This window comes from Strongylocentrotus purpuratus, unplaced genomic scaffold (assembly GCF_000002235.5).
Source record: "Strongylocentrotus purpuratus isolate Spur 01 unplaced genomic scaffold, Spur_5.0 spur5_scaffold_5, whole genome shotgun sequence".
Classification (NCBI taxonomy): Eukaryota; Metazoa; Echinodermata; class Echinoidea; order Camarodonta; family Strongylocentrotidae; genus Strongylocentrotus; species Strongylocentrotus purpuratus.
Window position 1 is genome coordinate 12407537 of NW_022145611.1, and position 6845 is coordinate 12414381.

A 6845-nucleotide genomic window follows, 5' to 3' on the forward strand; every position below is an offset into this window, starting at 1 on the left:
GCCTGACACAAAGCTTTCTTGTCAATATCTGTAAAGTTGATTTTGTCGATTGTTGGATGAAAAGTTCATAAAGATTATTATGAAACTAGTTGAGTGGTTTTCTTGGAATGATAGTAAAACTAGACATCCAAGGTATTAGTTTCTAATCAAACAATATTAATTTTGATATTGATGACTGATAATCGTATTACACTTTCATGAATTTCCAAGTTTTAGTATTGTAAGTGGTTATCAATTTTACTTATAGTTAGCAATATAAAGGTGCAGTGTATAGGCGTAATATTCTGATTGAAATTATTAATTGATGCGTGTCATACAACCAATGTTATAAGCGCTAATCTCCTTCTCTTATTCATTTGTTTTTTTCTCTCTCTCTCCCTCCCCCTCTCTCTCTCTCTCTCTCTCTCTCTCTGCCCCTCCCCCTCTCCCTCTATCTTTCTTTCTCTAGGCGTAGTCCTTTTGATTACCCATTTTATTATTATTATTATTTTTATTTTTTTTATTATTTATTTATTTATTTATTTTATCTTTTATTTATTTATTATTTTTTTAATTATTTATTATTATTATTATTATTTTTTTTTTTGGGGGGGGGGGGCGGTGTCTCCTTATTCGCGTATTCATTTACAATTTATTTTACCGAATGGCTCTATAATATATTGACCCGGTCATGGATTAAAGCTCATTGTCTATAACTGTAAAGTATAGTATTCAAAATATTGAACCAATATATAATAATCCTGGAACTGTAAAATCCTCAATGTAATGCCAGATCAGGATCATGCGTACATTACTTTCTGCATAATTGGTGTATGTTTAATCTGACATGCTGTATTCCCCCTATCTTTATTTTGTTCACAGATTACTTATGATACAGCAGCTACAATTATGTGGAAAAGAAAATGTCAGACAAGAGAGTCGAGGGAAAGAACAAAACAACCAAAATAAAAACAAAAGTAAGCAAACAAACAAAAAACAACGACTATTTACTTTAAAACACAACTATATCTAGTTTGTCAGTGTCCGCTTGTACTTGCACTGGCAAACATGAGCAGAGAAGACAATTTTAACAACATCTTGACAGGCATTAATTCATGGTGGGGGGGGGGGGGAGGTCCATGACTATCCATGATAGAACGGGAAGCAATAAAAGAACTTAACGATTCCCATTTTACCAGTGACGTATACGAATTACATCCTCATTTTACTTCAGCTTCATTGGGCGGGATCAGTTTCGGGTAGGGTTTTTTTAATTAAGAAAATGAAATAAAGGAAAGTAATGCTGCGAGTTGATTGAACTATAATAGCTCTTTAGACCACTGTTTATTCTATGGCAAAATGGCCGAAGAATGGTTTGTGCACAGAGATTATTTACAAGCTATCGCTATAGGGGCATTGTCAGCCTAAGGGTGAGGTGGGCCTGACCCCCCCCCCCCCCGCCTCACACCCGTTTTAATTTCTGCATTTAAATCCGTAAAATTTGACCTTTTAGCCACGTCAATAGATAACTAATTATGAATATTTTTCTTTTTATTATTGTTCTTGTTCTTCTTGTTCTTCTTGTTCTTCTTTTTCTCCTTCTCCCTTTCCTTTCAAATTTTCGGGGAATGGGAACTTGGGAAAATTGATCGTGTATGAGTAACGAAAATGCTTGTCGTTTTTCGATAAATATATTTGCAGATAATCATGATTATTAGGTTTCGAAATTATAAAATGGATATAGATCTTTTACTTTTCGTGCTAAACACCGATATCCTTTTTTTGATATGCAATGATCTTTGACTATAATTCAACTTTAGGTCAATGTTAATTATGCTGGTATATATCTCAATCTATTTTTTTTTTAAATATTTCTCTTCTGACTTCATGAAGCCTCATGTTAATGAGAAACATAATTAGGCCCAGTTTAGTGATGATCTTCTAGTAGTTCAAACACAATGAGAACTGATTTAGACCACCTAACCAGTCACCCTTTATTTATTTCTCGCATTTTTTGCCTTGAACCCCGAGAGAAAAGGAAAGAGAAAGGGAAAAGTGAAGATGATTTTCAAGTAAATGTTTTGTTGTCGCTTGCTTGCTTGTTTAAAAATATTTAAGATTTGTGCGCATCTTTTTCACAGCCCCTGCTCATTCCCAACCATTTGACGCCATCGTGTCTAGATTTTAATCAACTAACAATAACTGGCCATTAAGGCATCAACTCTTAAAATAAAGCCAAAAGGGAAAGGTCATCCACGATCTGTGGCGAACTTTAAATAATTACTAGGCACGAGACAAATTTATCTTTTTTGTGTTGCCTATTATGAGTATAATTTTGTTGAAATGTTTTCTATTCTTTTCGTTAAAAGAGTGTCATTATAAAGTGTTTATATATACCCTGTTATTACCTTGTCCTATAATGTCACCTTGTACTTAGAAATATTTTTAAAGTGCATTTAGCTGAACTGTAAGTAGTGTTATCATTATTACTATTATTATTTTAATCATTATTGTTATAACCTTTACTTTTTTATTCTCGGTATTACTTTTTTCTTAAATTTATTTTACAGATTTATGCAGACTGTAACATTTTTTAATGAAATTAGGTTAATGTTTGATACTAGGATCTTGGTTTAAAACAAAATCTTGTTCTCTTCTTCAAATACTACATATAGTTTTTACCTAAAATGATCTTGTGTTTAATATATGTGTTTCCTTTAATAACATTTCAGAGAAAGAGATGTCCATTCGGTCAACAATTTACGTAGTATTTATATTTCGTATATAGTTATTGCAGGTTTAAGCGTATACATTTTCTTTTTTCTAACAAGGATGTTGTGGTGGATGCAGCGTTAAGATTGAGGAAAAATAAACAATGGCTAATACTTGAGGGTAAATTCTTGATGAAAATCTTGTCATAAATTATCTTAATGACTCAATGATAATGAGGATGGGGACAGAATAGGTTTTAATCCCCTTTGTAATTCAGCTGGTAATGATCGTAATAATATTCCTGAAGGTATAATTACTACCAAGTAAACAAAAAATATCTTCATTATGGTATACATAGTTCCATCTTTGATTTTGCTAGAGTAGAGTAGCATGTCTTGGTGTTCAAGAGCAACTTAAAGAAAAAGGATATCAATTAGGGTAATTACAACACTGCCCATTATAATTGAATTTGTATTGCAATAACTATAGTGGGCAATTTTACTTGGGTATTTCATTCGTACAACAAAAATTAAGACCGTTTAATTTTCATAGAGCATGTGAGCCTACCTTAAACGGTCGATGTTGATGGTCTCTCTCGACCTGAGATTACAAGTCTACTTTAAAGGATGTTTAGTTCAATTAAATAAAACTATATGCTCTGAGCATAGTCCGGGTTCCAAATAAACAGTTAAAAATTAGGAAATATTGCCACTTATAGGGCAAGCTTTCAAGTAAAATATTTTGCGACATTGTAAAAGTGAGGTAGGCCCCTCATCGCAGGAGAGGATCAAGGATTCTGTCAAAAAAAGGGGTGAGAGACAAGAGTCTCCGGAGTCTCTGAAAAAAATATGCCACTTTCACCATTTGAAATATTAATATTTTCATTATTGAGTTCAGTGTATAAGTGTTATTCATGAATCATGGCAATAATGTCATAAGCGTTCAGATTGAAATCTTTTATTTATTTGCTTATTCAATTATTTTTTGTATCCATTTATTTATATATTTATTAATTAATTCAATTAGTAGTCGTATTTATACAGGGAAGTTGCAAAAGCGCTGTGATTGTTGTACTATATCCGATTTTCCGCGCACTCAGTGCAGGCCTAACTTCCGACTCCTCTTGTTCGAATAAAGATAGAAAGTATACTCGCACTAAACAGGCCTATATCTATTTCTGAGCTATTTCTGAACTCCCCACTAGATACTTCGGTTACAAATGCACATTGTGGTTTTCCCTTTCTAAGTGTTCTGAACGCCATCGATAATGCGAAAGAGTATACTCCTAATGTTATTCTGCTAGATTTTGAATCACTCTAAACTTTCTATTTCTATTTCAAGATAAGAAGGAAAAAATATAGAGTTGCAAGGTGATGGGAATCGATTTGCTACTCTTTGATATTATGAAAACCTTTATGATGAGAATCCGGGATTTTCCCTGCGTCTACAAATTACCAACTCAAGAAAATCATGGGAACCTGAATAGCTATAAAAATAAAAGGGAAAGCGACATTGATATCACCGTTTAAAGAAAAAATATTGGAGCATAGCTCCTAAACATCCAACTTAAAAACGATTCTATGTATGCGTTCGTAACTTTGCATTGCTATGTCAAATTAACCAAGTGGGGTCTTTGACTTTATAACGGGCCTATAACATCACACTTCATTGTTGTGTTTTTGGCTAATACATATAAGTTAGCTGTTATTCAATCTAAAAGATATTCAAAAGTAAAAAATAAAATTTCCACAGAATTAAAACCACTTTTCAGCATATTTGGCTCTTAAATTTTAGTACTAGATTCCCTTACCATTCACTGATAAAATAAAGGTCTTTAATTTTCCACAATATTCACCCTATAATCCTCACACATCCTTATTTTAACCGATTTTACAATCACATGTTTATTGCCATTTCTAATTCTTGCTTTTCTTAATATTTTCATTCCTTTGCTATTCACCAATCCAATATATATATATCCTAAAATCTGATTTATACATGTAGGTTTCAATTTAACTCAAAAGACTCTATTTCCATTAAAAACGAACAAATATCTAATATAGTAAAGACAGTTCAAAATATAAATCATGAGCATTATGTTAAGTTGATTTAAACAAACTGTGAAAATGCGTAGCAGGAAAAGGAAGCACCTGTAGAAAGCATGTTTTAGCTTGTTGATTCAGGCGTTCAAAATTTTGAACAAAATAATTACACAGATAATTTATAATAACATAATAAAGAGTATCTACCCCTCCCTCCCAACCACCTCCCGCCTCTCCCATCTCTCTCGTATGGTAGTTTACAAAATTGTATTTGATTTTAAAAATAGGTATTGAAATATATAAAAACAAATTAAAGGGATAATAGATATATTTTAAGATTTTTCTTGAAGGAGTTCAAGTAGACATATTGTGTGACAAACTACCTTTCATCTATACTTTTCATTTATGACTTTGATGTTTACTGTTTACATTTATTTGTCTATGTTATCCATTATTGTAAACATTCGTCTTTGGAATACAATCATGTATTATATTTTGAATGTTTTTTTATAATTGTTATTGATAAAACCTGATTTAAATATTGAATTAAACTGAAAATCGCAACTGTTTTTTTACTACATGTATATATACATTGTCGATCCAAGCTCCAGCAAATCCCTAACATTACCGTCAGATTTAGAACTATGAGGAACATTTCCTAAATCTTTGATTCTTACTTTCTTGGGAGTCTTGGAATTATCTCAACGACTTTTCCTTTACATAAAAAAACACTTCAAACAAATTTGAAGAGTATATTTCATAATAATGCATAAAACCACCCATTGTGACGACACAGTGGCCTTACCCCACCCGCTATTTTTCTTTCTCTTCCTATATACTATATCAAAGACGGAAAGATTAAATGCGTTAGAGCAACGACTATTGCTAAAGTCTAGAGCTTCTAACCCGATACCATGCAGGGAGAACCCCTCGATAAAAATGATAGCGCGGGAGTGTTGGCATAGTAGACAGCTGTATCAAACAAAGCTTACGACATTCTAAAATAGACGCAAGTGAAATGATGCAAGTCCCAATCGAAGTAAGACCTCAACTAATGAATTGTGCTTGTGAAGTGTTCAGACAATTTGATATTCCTATTGCTTGCCTTACTATGCAATACCGTCTAGTTCGAGGTATTGGTAATAATAACATGAATATCCAGTAACCCCTCTCCTTTAACATCATCATAATTATATAAGATGTTTCGTCTAGTGACAGAAGTAATTTAAGATAATCTGCTGGTTGGTATTTCATTCTGTTGCTTCTTTTGTTTTCCTCTACGTTGGAATTGCTGTTAATTTTTTGCACAGCGGACTTTAATAGAAAAAACACACTATCCTCTTTGAAATTGTCTATAAAGTTTAACATAAAAATAATATTTTTTCAGTGCTGATTACTGTGAAGGTGAGAATTGTTTTGTTTTAAATTCCAACCTGCATAAGTCTCTTTCTAATGAGAGATATTACAAATTTAGCCTCGATTCCCCTATAAAAGGTGCCCCGGACTTAACTAATTTATTTACCAATCTCAAATACATTCAAGGGTTTGCCTAAATGTAAGAGATATTATATAGCCTATGAATGTGGACTTTGAAATATTTGACATCTATGGTTGAAAACTTCTGACGTCATAATGCTTCGATTGTTTATGTGACCTATAATTATGTTGAGATAATGAATGCTGGTAAAGTAAGCATTCGGGATCAGTTGCTGTCTGATAAAATACAAAAATACAAATAAATACATATATTCGTAATTTCGTATCTATAGAATAACATAAGGAAAAAACTTCACTACCATTGTAAGTGACGATGAATTAATGAAATATTCTGGTATACTATTATGATCTGACACTCATGTACAGGCGGATATATATATATATATTCATATTTGGGGAGGGCGGATCCCCCCCCCCAAAAAAAAGGCTCGTCCCCTCTTTTAAAATCAAAGTAGCATATGTTTAGTAAGCAAGTACAAACATGTGCCCACCCCCCCCCCCCTTTTGGAGGTCATGACAGTTTTATTAACTTTTTTAGGTTGACAGCATATTTTAGGAATATTGTGAAACCCCTTCAGTTTCGCAAATTCGTGGATCCAACCCTTAAATGAGATA